This window comes from Oryctolagus cuniculus, chromosome 2, assembly GCF_051225735.1.
Source record: "Oryctolagus cuniculus isolate XC-2025 breed Fujian yellow rabbit chromosome 2, ASM5122573v1, whole genome shotgun sequence".
Lineage (NCBI taxonomy): Eukaryota > Metazoa > Chordata > Mammalia > Lagomorpha > Leporidae > Oryctolagus > Oryctolagus cuniculus.
In genome coordinates, this window is record NC_142868.1 from 188,756,558 (window position 1) to 188,782,758 (window position 26,201).

Here is a 26,201-nt window from a genome sequence, read left to right on the forward strand (position 1 = left end):
CATGCATGGGGAATTGCATATTATCTCTGCCTTAGTCAAATACACTAGCATAACCTGGCTTATACTTGCTGAAACAGGACCACAAATAAGCTTCTAGATGAACCTTGAAGACAGTAGCAATTTCTCTTCCAAGACAGAATGGCCTGGCAAAAGTAGAGTGTTTGGAAAGTCTGATCCTAGGAACTTGGCTGATGAGACAGGTAAATGAGGAGAAAGGTGAGGCCATGAAGAGGGAATGTGAGAACAAGGGCACAGAAGGTTCAGGTGATATCTGCACAGTGCTAAGTTGTGTAGTGTGCTGGACCACAGGGAATTGTGGTGAGAGCCTGGCAGGAATCCTAGGCAAACACACTCCTGGGTTCCTAACCTCTTAATTGATTCCCTCTCCTCTCGAGAGGCTGCAATGAAAAGCCTGAGAAGCAAACAGTCCTTAGTTCAAGTCAGTTTCCTCCACGTCTTAGATGTGTGACCTTGGACAAGTCACTTAACCTCTCCAGACTTCAGCTTCCTCCTGTGAAATATGTAGACTGAAGCAGCGGGGCTTGGAAGAGACAGTGTGTGAATGAAGCCTTACACATCCAGGGCTAGGTTCCCAAGAACCTCAGTCAAGTGATCTAGGGAGCCCATACAGAGAAACGAGACAGGGTGAGGGATAAGGCTTTCTTCGGCCTGAATTTATGAAAGCTTCCAGTGGTTCTCTCACTATGCTGCCAGGTAAGTCCCACCATCTTCCTGGGCCTTATTTTCCTTATCTACACAAGGAAAAGGAGGAGAAGCACAGGGTCAATTCCCAAGACCTTTTTTTTTTCCAATTTTGATCCAAGGACAGAGTTTAAAGCTCACTGAGCCAAATCTTTAGTTTCCTTAAGTCACTGTTTAATTCTACCTCTTGGAGTGTAACTGTTATGTGTCTGAACATTACAAATTATGAAATATGAAATAAATATATGCACATATACATAAACACATGTGAATATATATAGACATGCATGTATATATGTAACTCAATTGTTCCAACCAGGGACAACCGTCCAATGCCTGGAGTTTCTCTTTTTCTTTTAGGATTCAACAACATTTGGCCTAATTCCAACATATTCCCGAGTTTCTGAATCTCGTTCCCACAAAGATCTGTCTTCTCTCTCTGGTTGAAAGAAATGCTGGCTGGGCGTTCTGCCAAGCACTTGGAGGCCTTCAAGCATTCTGTTGTGACCCCTGGGGTGTGCCCCTTTCCAGTGTCACAACTCTGTGGGGGTGCAGAGAGGCCCATGATGGCATTCTTGCAGTAAAGCATAGCATGTCTGTTACCCAGGCCCAGGACTGGACCCTCCAGCTCTGTTTCAAGAATGTCATCCCACTGTGTCCCCTTGCACCCAGTGCCTTTAGGACTGACCTCAGAGACAAAGAGAGGGACTTGTCTACTTTTACAGAGCTCCCATCACTATTGTTATCTCTCACCTGCAAACAGCCCTTCCAGATTTATAATGAACATTTATATCCTTGACCTTAAGTCAGGTCCGAAGCATGTGAACAAGTACTCAATTTGTAATTCATATGCATAAAGGCTCCTGGGGGTAGTGTTTTGAGGAAATGTCCTCTGATGGACCTATAGGAATGCTGGAAGGGGCCAAATCTACCTTACGTGGGCGTGGAAGATTCTCAGGCTCAGAGGATAGAATGCACTAAGATCGGCTATTGACAAACTAGAGGAAAAATGCCAAGAGAATCCTTCCATGCCGCGTCCTCAACAACACATCCTGTCCACTTCTCCCATAGCCTTCCTCTTTCTCCTGGCAACCACTGCTTTCAGAACAGAATTTATTAGCAGTCTCTAACGGCCCATAAAGCTCTGACATTTTATGGTTCTATTTGAATTCCATCCAATTTCTTTTCATAAGATGAGAAGCTTTGGTATTACAGAGCTTCAGAAACACTGGGTTACTGGGAAGAGAGGCAGAGGTCTCCCTACCTGTGTGGATTGTGCAGAGGATGACTTCACAGGATCAGACGACATCATGCTGCCCAGAGAGGCCACCAGGGAGCCTGACCACATCTCCTCATGGATAATGGAAAGCGATTCAGGCCAAGAAGACTCAAGACATGGAGACTGCTTCTGCAGAGACACAGAACAGCAGTGCTGTTGATAAACTTCGGTTTGGCAAAACAGACACATAATGTGAACCTAAGGGCAGGAGGTATGAAGAGAAACATTCTGTAGTTCCTGGATTTAAGGATTTCGTTGTCTACTGGAGGAAACGTGCATGTGAACAAATAATTTCAGTAAAATATTCCAAGGGATAAAACAGATGTAAGTTAGGGTATCATGAGAGCACAGGGAAGGGCAGTTAGCCAATCTAGGGACACAGAAACTTTCTTGGAGGGATAAAGTCCATTCCTGCTGCATTTAAGGATGCCTTTTGTTTCTTGCAATGTGTTCTTCTCCTTTGTCTCATAAGAACTTCACTCCATTCCAGTGAGACAGCCAGGGAAACCTACTCTTCTCTCATTTGGCAGATGGAAACAGTAGGACAGGGGCTAAATGGGCAAAGGCACACAGCCAATTAATGGTGGAGGATGAGTATACTTTGATAGTTTCTATCAGGTGAGAAGAGTGTCAGCTGAACAGTAAATGGATGTAAAAAGGGTGTTATTTCCTGGTACATATGGTTTGGTGCAAGGAGAACAGGGAGATAAGAAATGTTTTGATAGCCTTAAACATTAGAGTTGTATTTAATTTGCTTCAACCAAAGCTATATTCTTTTTTTTTTACTTTTTATTTTTGACAGGCAGAGTGGACAGTGAGAGAGACAGAGAAAGGTCTTCCTTTACCGTTGGTTCACCCTCCAATCGCCGCTGCGGCCGGCGCGTTGTGGGCCAGCGCACCGCGCTGATCCGAAGCCAGGAGCCAGGAGCCAGATGCTTCTCCTGGTCTCCCATGCGGGTGCAGGGCCCAAGCACTTGGGTCATGCTCCACTGCACTCCCTGGCCACAGCAGAGAGCTGGCCTGGAAGAGGGGCAACCGGGACAGAATCTAGCACCCCGACCGGGACTAGAACCTGGTGTGCTGGCGCCACAGGCGGAGGATTAGCCTATTGAGCCACAGCACCAGCCCTCCCAAAGCTATATTCTATAGAAAAGTCTACCCTGTGTGTACAACATACTATGTATAATTTCAAAAAATGTACTTATTTCATAATCTTTTCCCTTTGCTTGTAATGCACGTTCCTTCACTGGCCTACCTGAAATATTCTTGCTCATTCTTATGAACACAAACCCAAATCACTCAGCTCTCAGTCCTCTTAGTTCCTCAGGTTCACATCACTCAGATCTCATCCCAGGATAACTGCTTGCCTTTTTGTCTGTTTTCCCCACCAGATAATGAGGTTCCTGGACAAACAATGTTATTCCATTTACCTTTAACCTACCAAATGATAGTTAATAAATGTTTGAATAAATAAGCAAATGAATAAAGAAATTAACAATGAAATTATCCATCTTAATACATGGTGTCAGTGTGTTGCCTTTAACTTCAACCCCAGAATGCAGAGAGCTGAAAAAGGAAGACTTCAAACAATGAGAAGGCCCAGGCTGCCTTCAAATTCATGACATTTTTCAAACTCAGCAGAAAGCAGCTGACTCAAACTCCACTGAGAGAGCCTGCAGAGAGAAAAATGTGAATACAAACTCACCTAGAAAAGAAACAACTAGAAGTCACTGTGCCTATGACATCTGAAAAACTGATGGAAGCTAATTGGAGGCTGGTGAGCAGAGGAATCCTCTGGGAGTGCAGAAATTAGGGCTCCACATATTTTTCAGGCTTGGTCTGTATTGACTCCTGTGATACTCACAAAAAGATCTGAAAGAGCCCTAAAAAGTGTCCTTGGTGGTGCAGACCTGAAAGAGGAACAGGTGCAAAAAAGAACCTTTGCTAGAAGCTTCCCTCCTGTTCCCACGGTGGAACAGAAGCCTTTGTCTGTGGGAGAAGAACAGCACTACATCTTAGGGTGTGAGGAAAACCTAGTGCAGCCAGGGGACGTGAAAAAGCACATTTGTGGGGATCCTGTTCCTAGGAAGGAATGGAGTTAGGGACTGAGCACACCGCTAAAGCAGGTCAGTGGCAGAGAAAAGAGTAAGCCACAGTGCTGAAACCCACGGACATGGCAGGCTCCCAAGATCTAACTTTAACTGGAACAACGGAGACCATACCCTACTAAGCAACAACCTGTGGAATAACAAGTAATGGGAGAATACCACTAGAGAAATAGCAAAGGAGGAAGAGTTGTAAAGGAAGACTCTCTTCACAAGATCTTAATACTTTATCCCTTTTAGTATTTTTTTTCCTACTTAATACTATTGGTTGAACTCTGTAATTAACACACAATTATTCTTAGGTGTTTAACTGAAAAGTGATCTCTGTTACATATAGGAGTGGAAATAAGAGAGGGAGGAGATATACAATTTGGGACATGCTCAATCGGACTTGCCCCAAATGGTAGAGTTAGAAATGTGCCAGGGGATTCCAATTCAATCTCATCAAGGTGGCATGTACCAATGCCATCTTACTAGTCCAAGTGATCAATTTCAGTTCACAATTGATCATAATGATAGGACAAAAGGTCCAAGAGATCACATAAACAAAACTAGTGTCTGCTAATACCAACTGATAAAATTAAGAAGGCGAGAACCATCCAACATGGGAAGCGGGATACACAGCAGACTCATAGAAGGCCAGATGTCCTAAACAGCACTCTGGCCTCAGAATTAGCCCTTAAGGCATTCAGGACTGGCTGAAGAGCCCATGAGACCATTTCAGGCATGGAAAGCCAAGACACTGTGGCAAAAAAACAAACAAACAAACAACAAAAACAAACCCTAGATGAAAGAACTCTGTGAGTGCGAGTGAGATCCCAGTGGAAAGAATGGGCCATCAAAGAAGGAGGTACCTTTCTCTGAAGGGAGGAGAGAACTTCCACTTTGGCTATGATCTTGTCGGAATAAGATCGGAGTTGGCAAATCCAAAAGGCTTCCATAATCTTGGCAACTCATGACTAGAACCTAGGGTGATTACTGATGCCATAAACAAGAGTGTCAATTTGCTAAGTCAACAACAGGAGTCACTGTGCACTTACGCCCCTTGTAGGATCTCTGTCCTTAATGTGTTGTACAATGTGAATTAATGCTATAACTAGTACTCAAACAGTATTTTACACTTTGTGTTTCTGTGTGGGTGCAACTGTTGAAATATTTACTTAATATATACTAAATTGATCTTCTGTATATAAAGATAATTGAAAATGAATCTTGATGTGAATGGAATGGGAGAGTGAGCGGGAGATGGGAGAGTTGTGGGTGGGAGGGAAGTTATGGGGGGAAGCCATTGTAATCCATAAGCTGTACTTTGGAAATTTATATTTATTAAATACAAGCTAAAAAAAAAAAACAAGATCTAAATCTCAGAATCAGATGGGCTATCTTCAAAAAGTTCATGGAAAATGTATATTATGAAAAGTTGTACATGGACTTCACATATGATTTGCACCAAATTAACCTTATTTTTAATTCTATTTCCCACAAACTTTTAAAAGTGATCTCATATTTATAGCAACAGGTTTAGTGGTGAATGGTGTATCAGGCCAGCAATTTACTCTGAAGTGGTTAAACAAAAAAGTTCTGCTTATTTCTCTTGAAACTTCTGGATCAGATTAATACACTATAGATACTGATGCACAAGTTTATTCATAGGAATTTTATTCATAATTATAAAATATTGGAATTAATCCATCAACCTATACTTAAGAGAGAGTAGCTCTACAAAATAAACTGTAAACCTCATTGAATAGTGTTTTATGCATCTGTAAGAAAAATGAAGAGATATATATGAGCTGATATGTTGTTTCATAATATATTATTGAATGAAAAAAGATGCAAAGAGCATCTAGATGGGGGCATTTTGTACAAAAAAAGAGTCTGCTTTCACTAAAATAAATTCATATTTTAAATACTATTTTCCAAGAAGTATTTGAAGTACACATGTATATACTTATCTCATGTTAAAAATATAAGGATTTAATAAAACATGTGGACATTTGCTTATTTATATAAAAAAGAAATTAGAAAGGATAAGTCATAAATTAGAATAAAACCTCCAGAGGATGCATATATATAATATATATATATATATATATATAAATGTAGGAATATAAGGAAGAATAAGAAAGGACTAGAAGGCATGGGAATGGAGTGATAACTTACTTAAGTCTATAATTTTATATAGTACTGACTTTTAGGAATCCAGTAATGTTTGACCTACCTCATCCCCCAAATTAGTAAAAACATATAATCAACCAAGATGGTGGTAATGAAAAGGTTGGGAGGAAGAAGAAAGTAGAATCAAAATAGTAACAAATGAATATATGTGTATTCCAAGTGAAAAACAACCACAGAGAATTATGAAATGCAGAAAATAACTAATTTTTCTAACACTGGAGAATACTGTTTTAATTATATAATGAAAGACTAAAGACAGAATTGTTCACAAAAAAAAGCCTTTGCTTTCCACATGTGTATGGATTAATAATTCTAAAACTACCTTAGGTGTGTACAATCGCTAAAAATGACTGAACGCATTATGGAAAATGAAAAGTAGATTTCTTACTATTGGAGATGTTACAATTAAAACAGGAGAAAAGGGAAAAAATAAACATTAGGGTGTGATTTGGAGTCCAAGGTACCACTGTGGACAAAAGTTTTCAATATGTGGATAGAGAAATAGACATAAATATGTAATTATGGGATTGAATTGGAATCCCCTGGTATGTTTCTAACTCTACCATTTGGGGCAAGTCAGCTTGAGCATGTCCCAAATTATACATCTCTTCCCTCTCTTATTCCCACTCTTATGTTGAACAGGGATCACATTTCAGTTAATTTTCAACACTTAAGAATAACTGTGTATTAATTACAGAATTAAACCAGTCATATTAAGTAGAACAGACATGTACCAATGCCATCTCACTATTCCAAGTGATCAATTTCAGTTCACAATTGATCATAATGAAAGGACTAAGAGTCAAAGGGAGCACATAAACATGTCTAGTACCTGCTAACACTAACCGATGGAATAAATAAAGGGGAGAGTGATCCAACATGGGAAGTGAGATACTCAGCAGACTCATAGAATGGCAGATGTCCTAAATAGCACTCTGGCCTCAGAATCAGCCCTAAAGGCATTCGGATCTGGCTGAAAAGCCCATGAGAGTATTTCAGGCATGGAAAGCCAAGACACTCTGGCAAAAGATCTCTGCGAGTGAGATCCCAGTGGAAAGAACAGGTCTTCAAAGAAGGAGGTACCTTTCTCTGAAGGGAGGAGAGAACCTTCACTTTGACTATGACCTTGTCTAAACAAGATAAGAGTCGGAGAACTCAGAGGGCTTCCATAGCCTTGGAAACTCATGACTGGAGCATAGGGAGATTACTGATGCCATAGACAGGAGTGTCAATTGGTAAAGTCAACAACAGGAGTCACTGTGCACTTACTCCTCATGTAGGATCTCTGTCCTTAATGTGCTGTGCATTGAGATTTAATGCTATAACGAGTACTCAAACAATATATTTCACTTTGTGTTTCTATGGGGGTGCAAACTGTTGAAATCCTTACTTAATGCATACTAAACTGATCCTCTGTAAAAAAAAAAGAAAAAGAAAAAGAAATTATCAACTCCCAACTTGACTCTCACTGGGATTAAACATGACAATAGGTCTGATCAGATTTCATCATCATTTAAAAAAATCATCTATTATTTTTCACTTTATGTTTCTTTGTGGGAGCAAACTGTTGAAATCCATACTTAATGTATACTAAGCTGATCTTCTGTATATTAAGATAATCGAAAATGAATCTTGATGTGAATGGAAGGGGAGAGGGAGTGGGAAAGGGGAGGGTTGTGGGTGGGAGGGACGGTATGGGGGGGAAGAGATTGTAATCCATAAATCGTACTTTGGAAATTTATATTCATTAAATAAAAGTTAAAAAAATGTATTTATGGATCTGTGCATATGCACCATATATTTATTATCTTAATACTAAGGAGGACTAGCAGCAATTATACCCCAGAGTGCATAAAATGAAAGAGATATTATTGGCAAACTGGCTGAATCTAAACTGGAATCAATGAATTATGAATCAGTTTGTTGATCTGTTGTAAACATATGAACTAGTCCTATGTATTTGGAGAACAGAAAATTCATGAGGACACTCATATCTACTTCTCTATTTACAAATACTCAAACCACGTATGTTTTATGAGACTGATTTTAACTAACCATAAGAAATGATTTTCTAGTTGTCTGAATTATCCAGAACTGAAACAAAATGTACTGAGAGTATTTACTCTCCGGTCTTGAGCATGATTAAAGATTTAAGGGCTACTACTGAGAAGTTCTAGAAACTACAATGCAGTTGTGAAATAACTAATGGGTAAGATTCTGGAATACTTAGAAAAGATTCTTATCAATGAATGCAGCAAGTATATAATAAGAGCCCATAATTTACATAATTTGTTCCTAAGCCTCCCAGTCTCCTAGTAGCTTTAGCTACCCATGCTGTCTTTCTATCTTTCCCACTCCTTGTGTACTCTTCCAGCCCATGAGAGCATTTCAGGCATAGAAAGCCAAGACACTGTGGCAAAAAAAAAAAAAAAAAAAAAAAAAAAAATCCTATATGAAGGATCTCAGTGAGTGAGACCCCAGTGGAAAGAATGGGCCATCAAAGAAGGATGTACTTTTCTTTGAAGGGAGGAAAGAACTTCCACTTTGCTTATAGCCTTGTCCAAATACTGATGGAGACTGTAGATTCAAAAGGCTTCCATAACCTTGGCAGCTCGTGTCAAGAGCCTTAGGTGATCACTGATTTGTTAAATTAACAACAGGAGTTACTGTGCACTTATTTCCCATGCAGGACTTCTGTCCTCAATGAGTTGTATTATGAGAATGAACTGTAAAGCTTATTCTCAAACAGGTTTTTGTGTGTCAGTGTGTGTGTGTGTGTGTGTACAAATTTTTGAAATTTTTACTTAGTATAGAGTTAGTCTTCTGTATATAAAGTTAATTGAAAATTAATGGAAAACTGGGTTGGGAATGGGAGAAGGAGTAGGAGGTAAGGTGGGGGTGGGAGAGCGAGTATGGTGGGAAGAATCATTATATTCCTAAAGTTGTACTTATGAAATGTATACTCCTTAAATAAAAATAAATAAAAAGATACAAGCCATAATCTCAACAAACTACTACCTGTCCTAAACTTCTTCATTATATCCTCTAAAGGAAACCTATTTCATCCAATCCCTAATACACCACTGTGGGCTACTTTGTCAATATTTTTCTTTATAAGCTTTCTTTCAGGATACATCAAGAAAGTAATGAAGAAATGAAATCACACTCCTCTTCTACTTTGGCCCTGCTGAATAGGTGGCTCAACTCAAAGGAATCCAATAGTCACTCACAAAGAACAATAGTCAACACAAGTTTGGATGGTAGATGCTAAAGTCTAGCAGGTTGTGACAAGTAAGTTGGTAATTGGAGATATGACCTTATAGTAATACAGGATGAGTATCTCTAATATGAAAATCTGCAATCCTAAATACTCCAATGTTGAAACAACTATCATCATCATCATCATCATCATTTGAGAGGGAGGGAGGGAGGAGTGAAGGGAGAGAGAGATCACATCTTTAAGTTCACTCTCCAAATGCCCAAAATACCAAGGCTGGGCATAACCGGAACCAGGGGCCAGGAAAGGAGCTAGAATCTGGGAATGAAGTTAAGATCATTCAGCGTGGGAGGCAGGAACTCATTTATTTGGACCATCATTACTGCCTTCCAGGGATTACATTAGCAGGAAACTAGAGTCAGGAGCTAGATCCAGGAATAGAACTCAGACACTCCTATGTGACGTGGGTGTCTTAACCACTAAGCTAAATACCTGCTCCCTGAAATATGAAACTTTTTGAATTTTGACATGACACCACAGTGGAAAATTCCACATCTGACCTCTACTGATGGGATGTAGTCAAAATGCAAGTGTTCTTAAAATATTGTGTAAAAATTACCTTCATGCCATGTATATAAATTGTATATGAAATACAAATGAATTTTGAGTTTAAATTTAGGTTCCAACCCAAGACATCTCATTATGTATGCGAACATGTTCCAAAATCTTAAAAGTTCAAAAATATTAAACTTGTCTAATGCCAGGCATTTTGGATACTCAACCCACATCTTTTCTTGGATCCAAAGTTGGATGGTAGCTGCTGAAGTCTTCAATAAGGCAATAAGCCCAGAGACCCCAGGCAGCCTGTTCCCAGGTGCTCTGACATTGTAAAAATCTTTTATATTTGAGAGAAAAAACCCAACTGGTTATTTTTGGGGAAAAAAGAAGAAACTCAAGTAAGGTTGTTATTATTATTACAGAATACGTTGCAAGACTGGAAATGTTGGATATGGTGTGATAAACTCAGAGTACCATAAGAGGACACAAAGTCATGCTCGGATTTGAGAGACAGAGTTAGTGCTTGATACTCAGGACACAAGGGAAAGCAGCAGTGGATGCAGGAGTCAGAAAACAGGAGTGAGGGGACAGCCTAGATGCCATCCTCCAGCAAAAAGAAAGTAAGAAGGAAAGAGAGAGTGAGAGAGAGAGAGAGAGAAGAAAGAAGGAAGGAGGGAGGGAGGGAGGGAGGAAGGGAGGGAGGGAGAAAGCAGGGCAGGATAAACAGTTTGGGACTGGCTGGTTTGAATTGCTTCTAGGGGCTATAAAGCTGGTCTCCAGTTGCCTGGAGCCTGGTCCTGAGGTGAGTAAGGCAGAGGAATGTTGCCTCTGGAAGCATGTGGACCTACAGATGAGCTATAACTGGATTCATCTGTCTGAATATCAAAGGTACAGTCCAGGTCAGGCACTTTGTTACTGCTAAGAATTGGCTAGAATCTGGTCAGGTAGAAAGATACTTTAAGACATCAAAACATCAGCCAGTGCTGTGGCATAGCAGGTAAAGCCGCCGCCTGCAGTGCCAGAATCCCATATGGACGCTGCTTTGAGACGAAGCTACTCTACTTCCAATCCGGCTCTCTGCTATGGCCCGGGAAATCAGTAGAAGATGGCCCAAGTCCTTGGGTCTCTGCACCCGCGTGGGAGATCTGGAAGAGACTCCTGACTCCTGGCTTTGGATTGGTTCAGCTCTGGCCATTGCGGCCAATTGGGGAGTGAACCATTGGATGGAAGACCTCTCCCTCTATCTCTCTCTCGCTCTCTCGCTCTCTCGCTCTCACTCTCTCTGTCTCTCCTTCTCTCTGTGTGTAACTCTGTCAAGCAAAATAAATAAATCTTTTTTAAAAAAATATATCAAAACATCATAATATACAGAAAATAATATAGGTTGAACACCCATAATTCAATAATCTACAATCCAAAATTCTCAAAAGTCCAAAAATTTTTAAGTGCTAATGTGATGTCAAATGTGGAAAATTTTGCCGGCGCTGTGGCTCACTAGGCTAATCTTCTGCCTTCAGCGCTGGTACCTCGGGTTCTAGTCCCGGTCAGGGCGCCAGATTCTGTCCCAGTTGCTCCTCTTCCAGTCCAGCTCTCTGCTGTGGCCTGGGAAGGCAGTGGAGGATGGCCCAAGTGTTTGGGCCCTGCACCTGCATGGGAGACCAGGAGGAAGCACCTGGCTCCTGGCTTCGGATCAGCGCAGCGCACCAGCCATAGCAGCCATTTGGGGGGTGAACCAACAGAAGGAAGACCTTTCTCTCTGTCTCTCTCTCTCTGTCTAACTCTGCCTGTCAAAAAAAAAAAAAAAAAAAAGATGGAAAATTTCAAATCTCACCTCATGTGATAGGTCACAGTCAAAAGGCAAATGTATAGAAAATACTGTTCAAAATTACCTACACTGAATATGAATACAAAACATAAGTTTATCTTGTGGTTAAATGTGTGTCTCATTCCTAGGGTATCTCATTTTATATAAATAAATAATATATAAATATATAAATAAAATATATATGCAAATATTTTAAATCTGAAACACTTCTAGGTGGAATTATTTCAAATTAAAAACACACAAGTTATGCACTGCAGAAGATTATTTGCCAGTTCTGAGATTGTAGCTCTAATATAGCTGACAAATTCATTGAATACTATATACTTGGCCCAAATTGGAATGTACAAATAAACTAAATATACAGATTACTCTTTCCTGGAGACAAATTGGAAAAGTGGTAGGGGTAAGCATACTCAATCTGGGTAATGCTTCCCCACCTCAAGTTACCTCTGAACATATAAATTGTAGGTTTAACACAATAAGGAAAATATTGATATCCATTTAGGAGGTGCTTATTTTATTCAGTCATTTAATAACCAAAAACATGAAAGTAAGCCTATGGTTTGAGGATTCTCACAAATACTTTATAAAAAATTTATTTATTTTCATCTATTTTCAAGGAAGAATGAGAGTGGAAGAGAGAGAGAGAGAAAATATCTTCTGTTCATTGGTTCATTCCCCAAATGCCTGCAACAGCCAGAGTCAGGCAACACAGAAGTTAGTAACCCAGAGCTCCACTTGAACAATGATGAATAAAAAGGATGCAAATAAAGAAAGCTGGATGGGAAGCAAATTACTCAGGACTGGAAACAAGCACTCCGATATGGGAAGGGGATACTCCAAGTGAAAGTCTAACCTACTGCACCACAACACCCACCCCCACATGAACACTTTTGATACACTTTGGGACATGCTCAAGCTGACTTGCCCCAAACGGTAGAGTTAGAAACGTGCCAGGGGATTCCAATTCAATCTCATCAAGGTGGCATGTACCAATGCCATCTCACTAGTCCAAGTGATCAATTTCAGTTCACAATTGATCATAATGATAGGTCTAAAGGTCCAAGAGAGTGTCTGTTAATACTAACTGATAGAATAAAAAAGGGGGAGAACGATCCAACATGGGAAGCAGGATACACAGCAGACTCATAGAAGGCCAGATGTCCTAAACAGCACTCTGGCCTCAGAATCAGCCCTTAAGGCATTCAGGACTGGCTGAAGAGCCCATGAGACTATTTCAGGCATGGAAAGCTAAGACACTGTGGCTAAAAAAAAAGAAAACCTAGATGAAAGATCTCTGAGAGTGTCAGTGAGATCCCAGTGGAAGAATGGGCCATCAAAGAAGGAGGTACCTTTCTCTGAAGGGAGGAGAGGACTTCCACTTTGGCTATGACCTCATCTAAATAAGACTGGAGTTAGCAAACCCAAAAGGCTTCCATAACCTTGGCAACTCATGACAAGAGCCTAGGGTGATTACTGATGCCATAAACAAGAGTGTCAATTTGCTAAGTCAACAACAGGAGTCACTGTGCACTTACGCCCCATGTAGGATCTCTGTCCTTAATGTGTTGTACAATGTGAATTAATGCTATAACTAGTACTCAAACAGTGTTTTACCCTTTGTGTTTCTGTGTGGGTGCAACTGTTGAAATATTTACTTAATATATACTAAATTGATCTTCTGTATATAAAGATAATTGAAAATGAATCTTGATGTGAATGGAATGGGAGAGGGAGCAGGAGATGGGAGGGCTGCAGGTGGGAGGGAAGTTATGGGGGGGAAAGCCATTGTAATCCATAAACTGTACTTTGGAAATTTATATTTATTAAATAAAAGTTTAAAAAAATTAGTCAAAAATAAAAAGTAAATTTTTTAAAAAGCTAGAAAATAGCTTGATAGCCATTTTAAATTAAGGTAGAATTGTGCTTTATGTAATGTTTCCAAGATCATCTTTTAAAAATAATCTGAGTAACATATGAAGGAAACATGAATAATAACAATTATTATATGGTAGTTCAGAAAAAATGCTATGGATACCTGAAAAACTACTATATGTATATTGCAGAGCATGTACAGTCTGTAACCCGATAAGAACATGTAAAGTCTAAAAACCCAACACCAGCCATGACACTAATTAGAACAACAGCTATCCTAAGTGAAGACTTACTATGTGCTTTGCATTGGGTTAAACATTTTATGTAGAGCTAGTCATTAAAACAAATCCAGTTCATTCATTCCCAACTTAATAGTGAGAATGCAGCCAGTGCCGCAGCTCACTAGGCTAATCGTCCACCTGCGGCGCTGGCACCCCGGGTTCTAGTCCCAGTTGGGGCGCCGGATTCTGTCCTGGTTGCTCCTCTTCCAGTCCAGCTCTTTGCTGTGGCCCAGGAGTGCAGTGGAGGATGGCCCAGGTCCTCGGGCCCTGTACCCACATGGGACACCAGGAGGAAGCACTTGCGCTGGTTGCAAGGAGCCGGCTGTAGCAGCCACTTGGGGGATGAAGCAATGGAAAAAGTAAGACCTTTCTCTCTCTCTCTCTCTCTCTCTCTCTCTCTCTAACTCTGCCTGTCAAAAAAAAAAATAGTGAGGATACAGTATCTTAGGGAAATTCATTGTTTTGCCCAAAGCTATACATGTAGTACATGGCCATGCCAATATTTATAACTAGATCTGCCCAGCACCAGAGTATTTGCTCAAAATAAAAACCCTAAAATTTTCTTAGTAATGTTAAATCATCAAGCAACTTTATTTCTCAGATCCATTATGTCAACAGTAAAAAAAAAAAAAAACCCACAGTTTTACTTCAACTCTATTAACTCATGATAGAATCCTTGCAGTAAGAAATTATCCATCTATTTTGAGCCAAATCTAGATTTTATTAGGGGAATACATCATCGAGAAGTCCATAGTAACTCTATGATCCCCTTTGAAATCAAACTTAGTCTGTACCTTTAGTATCAAAACTCAATAAAGAGGGCATGTCACACTCTCCCTGTTTGTGCATCTTCAAATGCATGCCCTGCATTTTTCCACAGTGTGACAAAGTCCTGAAAATAGTGTTATGATTTCGTTAGGAAGTGCATGATCTCTCTGCTGTCTGCTTTCCTTCCTGACCATCCTTTTGATGGACCCTGTGTCTAAACAACCTCCCTTTGTGTCTAAAACCCAAATATGTGAAAACAATGGTCAAGGTGAGTGAAACTTCCTGGTGCTGGAAATACCACAAAGAAAAGGAAATAGAGAAAACACTGAGTGCAGAGACAACACAAGAGATCATCCAGCCTGGTACAGCTGTGTGGAGGCTGGAGCAGCCTAAAGATTTCAGGGATAAGAACTGGCAAAGAGGATAGCCTCCTGATGGATGCATGTAAAGTTTGGAAATTTCCATAAAAGAAGAAGAGATTCTATGCCCAGCCTTTGGGGTTTTTATTTGACCGCATGTTCTCTGAAATCCAACAGTGTGGCCTATTGTGTTTTCAGAGCAATTTGTTGATTATAGAACTGAAATAGAACTTGAGCTAGAGTTGGAAGGAAATACATAGGAAACCAAGGTCAGTGCACTGTCTCTTTCCATAGATGTGTCTGGATCTTGGTCAATGGCAGCTGAACATTGACCACAGAGAAAAGTTTTGACAGCTGAGATCCCATGGAGAGCTGACAATTTTACAGATTTTTAGCAGGAGAGTTTAACTACTGTATAGTTTCTGCAAATTAAAAATGTATATATGCATAGATGCATGTGTATGTAAAAGTATGAGTATACACACATATATGCATATATATTCCTATATTTTTATTTCCCATTCATTAGTTTCAGGTGCATTTCCCATGAAGGATACATTTAGTTCTATCTCAATGATGCCAGGACTACCATCATACATATCTACCCTCAATATACTAAGAAACCAAGAAGCTGCCTTTTAATTGGGATTGTAACCACAAGCAAACCATGAAATTGAAATCTGAGCACTAAACATAAAAACACATTGTGAATTTTCATCATCATACAACATAAGCTCTAGCAAGTTCTGAACTTCACTCACACCATGTTAATAATTACTGTGCTGTAACAGAGAGAAGCATATGAGTTTCTTTTTATGATGATGGCGCTGGCTTAACCTTTGAATAACATATTTGATAGAGTACTATTATAGATCCTAATGGAGTATTAGCCTAAAACAAGAGCTACACAAAACCATCTGATTTTTGCACAAGGCATAATTCCCCAAGCCTGCAGGTGTGTGGCTCACACAATGAGTTTGTTTTTCATGAGCATTTTCTATCATTTCCTCTCCTGCCTCACTTTTCACCTGAGTCAAGTGGGTAAACACGGGCTAATGACACCCTTAGCGTTGCCTTTAAACACATCACATTGATGAGCAGACTCCCCAAATCCTTCATGAGGTGGGTCATAAACTGAGAGTCCTTTGATTATAATATGATGAAAGATTTATTAACAAACATGTATTCTGCTAAATCATAGTATTGGCAGGTTTATGAGATCATCTTTCTCCAGCTGACAGGTGGGGCCTGCAGGCTGCTGTGGGAATGAAAACATTAAATCCGTTAGTGTCATACATAATGATCTAATTACCACCCAGATGAGGGCTGCACAGGGACTAGGATTTCCAAAAGTTTGTTGAGTTTGTTAGGTCCTGATGCAAGGAAAAGAGATAGAAGCATCACACATTCAAACGTAAAACTAAAATACAGTAAACAAAATGGGGTAAACTAGGGTCAAACGGGAGGTATGTGGTCAAATGACTACACTAAAAATAGGAAGAAAGGAAGAAAGGAAGGAAGGAAGGAGGGAGGGAGGGAAGGACACTACAAAATGTCAAGTCCTGTGCAGGCAATTTAGTTCATTCATGATATTCTAGTATAGATTCCTCAAGAGATTTTTCACCACTTAATGATTATTAGAATTTTAAGACATAGAATAAATTTGCCAAACTACAGCTAAGTCACACTACGTGGTAATTGACCTGCACAGTCAGAATTCTGGTGTTGCAGTTAAGATACCCACCTCCCATATCAGACTGCCTGATTTGGGAGTCCCAACTGTACTTCCAAATCCAGCTTCTTGGTAGTGCATACCCTGGGAGGCAGCAGTGAGGGCTCAAGTGCTTAGGTCAATTTCAAATAAGTAAATCTTTAAAAAATGATAGAAAAATAATTTGTACTTTTTATGCCATTGGACAAAATGAAGTTTTCTCACTGGGAATTTGCTTACTTGCTCAGAATTTTAGAATTTTACCAATAGGTTGTGCAAGAAATGATAGTGTATTTTGAAAGGATGGTATCTGAGAGAGCTACTTATTAAACTACCAACGTCTGTCTTAACACTCCCCAAAATGCCCATTTGGTGTAGCAAAGGGAACCAATCATTGCAACCAATCACAATAACTAATTTTTGATGGGCTCAAATTTCTGTAAGATGCATTTGCCTTAAATTAATCTTTTTTTAATCCAGAGAATTATTTTCTTTTGCTCATAGTATATGATGGTAGTTACAGTGTTCATGGAAAGTGAGACTGAAACACAAGCTCATTTGGGTTCACAAACACTTTGAAGTCCATGTGTTTCTGGGTTCTTCATAAAATGCATGGAAAATGCATATAATGAGAAAACTATGCATGGGTTTCAAAATTATTTGCAACAAAATTAACTTTTCATTTTATTTTTCCCCATAAATTTTCCCCATTTGATATTTATTGACTATTTTCTTTCAAACATAAAATAAATCTTATAAACTAATAGCTGTAGGTGAAATATAAAATGAATGCTCTGATCAGAATGTGGCTTTCCTGATGATGGTAAATGCATAGGCTTCTTTGTAGATGCTAACGTTGAAGGAGGCAAGCAGCACCAAGGATATTATGCTCTTAACCCTGTACTTAATGAAGATTAAATGGGAAAAGGAAAAATTCTGGGGCCCTTAGGACTGGAAAGGACTTTCAACATCTTTTCTTCTAACCCTGTCACTATAGATGCAGTTAGGAAAACTCAGATAATTCCCTCAGACATAGTTTCCATAAACATAGTATTCACTTTTCCTCACATGTAGGCAGATGTGAAACCACAAAAGCCTCTTAAGGAAGCATCAGTCTTCTGGTGCTAATAAAGATGCCTGACACCAGAAACTCCAGGGGGAAAGGATGGCATTGAAGTAGCACTTGACATCAAATAATTGAAAAAATAGCCTTTGGTGTGTGTTTGTCTGTGTGCATAATAAAAAAATCCATTTTCAAGTATGGAAATAATTACAACAGTCCTCACAGTTTGAGTTCCAGGCACTGTATCAAGCAGAGGGCTAGGTACTCCACGAACACACATTATCATGTGCATAAAGAACCTCTACAAGTATTACTCTAAAAATTTAAAACAATGCATCTACTAGCTTACTAATCATTTTTGTCCATTCATTTTACCTGCACTCCATTTATTCCCAGTTTATTATTAAAGTAGCAATAATAATTACATGGCTATTGCAGGTTTGTTGTGAGGATGAAACCAGAGAATGCAGACAGGATCGCAGCTGCTAACAAAATATGGGTTGGTGGCTTTAGTATGGCCCCCAAATCTTTCTTTTTTCCACTTTATATTTTGGACTGTGAATCACATTCTGACTTTTTATGTCCCACATATTGGAGAACATGATCCCTAGTGGTTTAAATAAGGCAAGCGCTGTAACTCAGCTGCCTTATATTCCCTCTCTTCTTAACATGAATGTATTTTACCTCCTTAAGAAGGCTCCATAAGAAGGTGAACATATCCCTCTGTCTCTTAGCCTCCACTAGTTCCAGAATGGGCTGTGAGACAGAAAATATATTCCACATACATTCTTTTAAAAGATTTTATTTATTTTTTGAGAGGTAGAGTTACAGACAGAGAGAAAGTTCTTCCTTCTATTGGTTCATTCCCCAAATGGCCACAACGGCCAGAGCTATGCCGATTCGAAGCCAAGAGCCAGGTGCCTCCTCCCAGTCTCCCACGAGGGTGCAGGGGCCCAAGCACTTGGGTCACCTTCTACTGCTTTCCCAGGCCATAGCAGAGAGTTGGATTGGAAGAGGAGTAGCCAGGACTAGAACTGGCACCCATATGGGATGCCAGGGTGGCAGGCAGAGAACTAACCTATTGCGCCATGGTGCTGGCCCCCCACATACATGTAATAGCTAATGAAACACATGTCTATCACTCCAGAAGATAAACTTCTTAAAGCACTCAATATTAGTTTTAAGTAATTAAAAAGGTAATTTTTCAGAAACCTTTTTTTTGAGGGGGGGGGGAATAATACCTCCTGCCATCCTAAGCTGTATTTATGAGATTTTATCCACCTACAGAAGTTTCAATAACTATACTTTTATTTTCTCACAATTGGATTATAGAATCCCTTTGTTTACTGAATTCTTCCACAAGTATTATCTAGATGCTTTACTGCATGAATACTATGGTTCTCGCACTTAAAGAGAAACAAGACTTCATATAGATGCTGGCTACAATGCCTAGAGCATAACTAAATCAGTAAGTGATTGATAATCAATTGTTATCAATAGCAATATTTAAATCTATGTATCAATGAAAGAATGAGGGCCCAGATTAATAAGCTAGGCAATGAGATTGGGAGGATATGTCTATTCCAAAATATTTTTCTTCTCTTAGTAACACATACAGTAGGTCTTATAGATTAAGAGGTGAAAATAAAAGGTTTATAATCTGTAGGGAGTACATAACATAAAAATACAACACAGTGTAATTAAAGTACACAGTGAGAACACATAGGAGTATGTGAAAACATAAAGAAGGCCATTGTCCTGAGATAAGGAGAGTTGAGCTCAGTAAGCCATACCCAGAGCAAGGTGGAGGCATGGGTAAGAATGCTCTAAGCAAGCAGAAGACCTGTAGATGAGCAGTGACAGATGGTCCAACAAATTAAAACAGAAAAAAGACTGTCACTCACTATGACTAGAACCATGTACCAGGGAAGACATGGTGAGAGACAAAGTTAAATGCAGTGTTTGATAAAATGTTAACGAGCTTGGACTGGATCCAGAGATAATGGGAAGGCAGCTGAAATACACTCAGTAAGAGAGTGACATGATTGTCTTATATTTCATAATGATCACTTGGCTTTCAGTGAGGAGAATGCCTGGAGGGGTCTAAACAGGGAACACATAAAGAAAAATTAGATAAACAGCTACTGGTAAAAATCTTGTGAGAGATTATGATATCCTAGACTAGAACCATTACAGTGAGTACAGATAGAGAAGACTGAAGATATATTCATATATATACCATGTAATAAACAACACATAATATACACATGCACACATACAAAATATATATATATATATACACTACATATAAATATACCTATATGCTGTGTGCATATATATATATATATGGCACTTCAAAAAGTTTGTGGAAAATGGAATTAAAAGATGTTAATTTGATGCCAAAATGATGCAATTCATGGTCTCCACAAAGTGTACAAAAATATGTATAATGAAATCTATATGCTGGTTTTGAAATATTTGGAATTCATTAATCATGAGTGTTTTGAAGTCTCCTTGTTTATGTTTAAGATACATATATGCATATAATATACTTTATAATGCATATAGTTTTATTATGTTTTAGAAATTGATTTAGGCATGCATTTATATTTTGTATCTGATCGTATCTGAGGGAGGGGAACCAAGGATGACATCAGGTTTTGGATCTGAGAAGCCAGTGATGATGGTGCCATTATCTGGGTTTAGCAGCCACAAAATAAAGGTGTAGACTGAAGAATAAAGGGAGTGACTTCAAGTGGGACATGCTGACTGTTGGGTGCTTGTGGGATGTCCATGTGTTCCACCTTTAGAGAGTTGAAAATACAGACCTGAAATTCTGGAGTCATCAGCCTCTGGGAAGTAATCAAGTTCCTTACAGCGGAAATGATGACTGGAGGACACCACTCTTTGGGGGATGGACGGGAAGAGATTCTCCCAAAGGAGAATGAGGAAACATGGAGCAAACTAGGAGAGTCATCTCATGGAAGACAATAAGATCGGGTATTTTGAGAAGGTGATTAGTTAACTGTATAAAATGTTATTGAGAACTCAATATTAATAAACACTAAAACCTGTTGGTTGGATTTAAGCACAAAGAGATTGATGGTGTTTTTAATTCAGGCAGTATCATTAGGGAAATAGGTGGTTGGAGTGGACCTTGTTCAAAGAAGGCATTTTTTAAAGGTAGTAAGATTTCACTAACACATCGAATTTGAAGAATAAGTGGGGCTTCTACTTGGGGGTAAAACAGTGGAATTTTCTTAAAAAGATATGATGCATGATATATGAAGCTGTCTATGGTTATCGGGAGAACTAATGAGATCTGTGAAGTGCCTTGCGATTAGCCTTCCCAAAGGAACACTGGGTGAGCTAAGCCAGCGAGGAGCATTCTAACTTTTGAGTCGGATGGGGGCAGTAGACATGATTCCGGGAGGCCACAAAGAACCATTGAAAAGTTCCAAATAGGCAAGTGTCAAACTCAGAATGCAATTTTAGAGATATCACCCTAGGAATAGAATGATGAATTCAATAATAATTACCATTAACCACCCAGTTATGGGGATGAAATCTAAGCAGTAACATGCTGAACCAAGTCAGCATAGCCACAGTATTATCCACCCATCTCTAATGTCTAAGCACTCTGAGTTTGATAATGCTGTGACTTTAAGAAGTACCTCTATATTTGATAAGGACAAGTTAAGGAAGTTTGCTTCTTTTGTTTGTATCATATGAGAATTTAAAGCAAGGCTTCCAAATTCCTAATAAAAAAAAAAGCCAGGCTTTCTATATATAAATCAATGTGAAAAGCAATCCTTGTATGATTCTATGCTAACTCTACATTGAAAAGTGCCATGGAGACTGGCTTGCAAATCAGCCAAATAATGTGAGTTTTCTTTTCTTTCTTTCTTGGAAGTTGGACTTTTTTGCAGCAAATGATATTTGGTAACAATTATCACCATATCCTCTCTCCTGGGCTCCTTGGGACTAAAAGTGCTTCTAAAAGTCAACCTCAGGTTCCAAGTTGGAAATATTACCTTTCTTGAAAACACTTAAAAATTCCAAAAGCATCTCTAAAAGATTTATCTAAATGTAGCGGGGACTTGGCACATGGCCTAACGGTTAAGATGCTGATTGAGATGCCTGTGCTCCACATTGGACTGCTGGAGTTTGAATTCCACCATTGGCTCATGCTTCCTGATTCCTACAAACGCAGACCCTGTAAGCAACCATGATAGTTTAAGTAGTTGAGTCTGGCCATTCATGTGGGAGACCCAGATTGAGTTTCTAGCTCCCAGCTTTGGCCAGCCTGATCCCGACTTTTGTGGACATTTGGAGAGTGAACCAGTAGGTAAGAGCTCACTTGCTCTCTCTCTCTGTCTCTCTCTCTCTCTCTCTCTGTGTATATCTTTGAAAGTGTGTGTGTCTTTGATAGATAAATCAATTTTTAAATAAAATTATGTGGTACAGCAGCAAATCAGTTAAAAATACACCAGCTGGAGCAGGTGTTCTGCTGTAATGGGTTAAGTTGCCACTTGAAACACCCACATCCCATACTGAATGGCCCATTTTGAGTCCTGGCTAATCTACTTCCAATCCAGCTTCCTGCTAATGCAGCCTGGAAGGCAGCACTGGTGGCCCAAGTACTGAGGTTCCTTCCAGCCACACAGGAGAACCAGTTGCAGTTTCTGGCTGCTGCCTTTGGCCTGGCCCAGCCTTGGATGTTGTGGCCATGTGGAATGTGAACCAGTGGATGGAAAATGTCTGTAGGTCTGTGTGTGTGTGTGTGTGTGTGTGTTCCTCTGTGTAACTCTGCCTTTCAAACAAATAAAATCTTTTAAAAAATATGCCAGCTGTAAATTTTTCCTTTAAGCTCTCACTTGCCTAGAAACAGGAAAAACCCTGTTAGAAATGATTCCTCTAGCGTGACTTTTAAGTCCTTAAACTAGCAAGAGTCCTATTAACCAATTAACACAGTTGGGTGCCACTTAACAGCCTACCCTCTTACTGAGTACCTACATCCCCTATTTGACCTTAGAACAACTACCATCCTCCATCAAATGCTTGATTCCAGCAATTCAGGCGTGGGACACTGATAAGGGAGAAGAAGGGTTTTCATTTCTGAAAGCAAGAGGCCTGAGTCAATTTGTCCCAATTGTATCTGCACAAGGCCTATTATATAGACTGTGATTTCGAGGGATGAAAGCTGTGAACTCCCAGGTCACTTGTAAACCGATCACTCCCCAGCCTCTCCTCCTCCTGCTTTTAAGTGGTTTGAGGCTGGTAAATTGAAACCTGAAGAAACACAGAGCTCTGATCTGGGGACCTCCAGAGCAAACCTGGACTTTGGCTGATTTGCCATAGGAAGTAACTGCTTACTTACCCCATAATTAACACCACCAGCTAATCTTTAGAAGATAAAGTACAGAAGGTCAGACATAAGATCATCTAGAGAAGAATTTCACTAACACACTACTTTTAGTAGCTCTTGTGGCTATTTCACTCATGAAACCATTGTAATTTCTAAAAAATATTACTGTTTGTAGACATGGAAGAAAGGGTTGGTTACACATCACTGGGTATGACCTAAGTACACTCCCCCCAACTTGATTAATGAAGCCCTAACACATGTCAACTCGATCTAGTATTGAGATGTAGAACACATGATCAGCTCAGTGGCAAGTTAAGTAATTTAAACTACATTTTATTATTCTGTATGTAAATAGATCTTTCTTCCCTGAACAGAAGTTTCACTGACTTTCTACCCACCCCCATCAAATCAAGTTGAAACACCTTTCAGGCTGCAGAGCTCAGTAGCCTGGATTTCTGACCAGCTTTTGCAGCTAGCTGCCTCCTTCATCCTCCTGATAATGCTCCCAGCTATATTCACCCTTTACATTCCAAAGAATACAACTGAGTTTCAGGCCCCTGTGCTCAAGCACAGGCTATTCCCTTATTGAGAATGCCCTTACTGCCTTGTCTATGAGGCAAATTACTCCTCTTCCTCCAGATCTAGCTTAAAGTCCACTTCCCTGCAAAGACTTTCCTGGCTGACTGTATGTGCAATGTCAGCTTTCTCCTTAATAGTCCTGTAGACTATCACATTCCAGTGTAATGGGAAATCTTGAACTGTCATATAATTTGTGCATCTATAGATATTAAATGATGGGAATTGCACAAAGGGAAAATGACAGTAGTAGAGATAGTGTTTTAGTATCTTTGCTTCCCAAATAATTTGTAATCAAGGTCTATCTTTCCTCACCTTAATCTGATCTGGGGCTCTATAAAATTTGAGACAGATTTGTTGTTCAACGTTGTAAAGACCACTAGGTTTCAATCTAGCTCAAATGAAATTACTACTCGTTAATATGTTTCTAGGTAAGAATATTGGGCATGAGGAGCTCTACATTGGCTGTGACTCTGGCACCAACTGAGGTGAATTTCATCCCTGTCTCTTTAGTATTATCTGGTTTGTAATACATAGGAGTTAGAATGTTTCTAAGGGAACACTTCGACTCCAACATTTTATGATCCTATAAAATATCCAGGTAGACTATAATACTGTAGTATATAGTTATAAAGTCCATAGACTGGAAGTTTGGACAATTGACTTCAGACGCTTAATTATTATAACTTTAGTTCTAATATAGTCAACATTTATGGCTCACATGGGCAAATTAACATGAACAAGGTAAAACGTCTGTTTCCTTAGGCATGAACTATACCCTTATCTAAATCTGTGTCAGAAGGTATTCTATTGGTCACAGGGGAGCCTAAGAATGAGAGTGCTCAGGCCGCAGTCACCAGGACTATTAAGAAGTCACTTGGGGCACGTATGTTGTGCTGACCCCAGGTCAACAGTATCACCCCTATACACAAATAAATGTTCAGCCCTTTTCACCCAGCACGTCTACCTTTGGACTTTTACATAAGGCAATGATCCCCAAAATGTGCTGTAAATTTAAATTCAACAAAATTCTTTATAGTATCATTCATAATATTAAAAATAGAAGAGTAAATCTTTAAAATTAGAACACTGACTTTATAACCTTCTGCTTGAATTTCAACATTTCCAGTTTTTGCATAATTAATGTGCATTAATTTAATGAGAAGAAAAATGTAAAATACCTTTGAAGGTATTTAGATAATCAAACATTAATCCATGTTTCCACATCTTCGAGTTATTTAGACAAGCAAGTATGCATGGGAGGCACTGTCTGGTGATGCGATTTGAGAATAAGTCCTTTCCTCTTTGTACTTTAATTTTCAGCTGCAAAATCAGAATTTTACAAAAGCTATTTGCTAAGTTTCCATCTAGATCTAAAATTCTAATTGTGTAAGTAGCAGAGGGGAGTGGGGGGATAAAGGGAGGTTTGGAGTACACAAGGAAAGAAATTTAGCTTTTAAGCCAGTGAAAAGTACACAGTAGTAAAATGATCCAAACAAAGGGAAAAACAGATGGGAGGAGGAAGGAGAATGGGGAGAGAAAGACCCAACAGAGGATGTCTTCAGAGAGGAGTGCATCAGAAGAACATCTCTAAGGGACATTTCAGGGTGGGAAAGCAGCAAGTATGTAGGATTCAAGTGCATACAACCCAGCCATCCCACTCCTTGGAATTTACTCAAAAGAAATTAAATTGGCAAACAAAAAAGTTGTCTGCATCTTAATGTTTATTACAGCTCAATGCACAATAGCTAAGACCTGGAATCAACCCAAATGCCCATCAACAGTAGACTGGATAAAGAAATTATGGGACATGTACTCTATTGAATACTATACAGCAGTCAAAAACAATGAAATCTAGCCATTTGCAAGAAGATGGAGGAATCTGGAAAACATCATACTGAGTGAAATAAGCCAGTCCCAGAGGGACAAATATCATATGTTCTCCCTGATCAGTGACAACTAACCGAGCACCAAAAGGAAACCTGTTGAAGTGAAATGGACACTATGGAAAAGAGTGACTTGATCGGCCGTTGTCCTGACTATTGATGTACAACTTAATACATTATCCCTTTTAGTATTTTTTTTTGTTCTACTTAATACTATTGGTTGAACTCTGTAATTAACAAACAATTATTCTTAGGTGTTTAAATTTAACTGAAAAGTGATCTCTGTTAAATATAAGAGTGGGAATAAGAAAGGGAGGAGATGTACAATTTGGGACATGCTCAATCTGACTTGCCCCAAATGGTGCAGTTAGAATCGTGCCAGGGGATTCCAATTCAATCCCATCAAGATAGCATATACCAATGGCATCTCACTAGTCCAAGTGATCAATT

At 39.3% G+C, this 26,201-nt stretch overlaps 1 long non-coding RNA gene across 2 annotated transcripts in view; it reads right to left on the reverse strand.

Annotated features, from left to right (window-relative positions):
• The window catches only part of LOC127489227 (uncharacterized), a 174,385-nt gene that overhangs the window by 117,275 nt on the left and 30,909 nt on the right, over positions 1 to 26,201 (reverse strand). For both annotated transcript variants that reach the window (XR_016230557.1, XR_016230556.1), the window contains exon 2: positions 1,967 to 2,110. This is a non-coding gene — a long non-coding RNA (uncharacterized LOC127489227). The remainder of the gene's footprint in view (positions 1 to 1,966; positions 2,111 to 26,201) is intronic.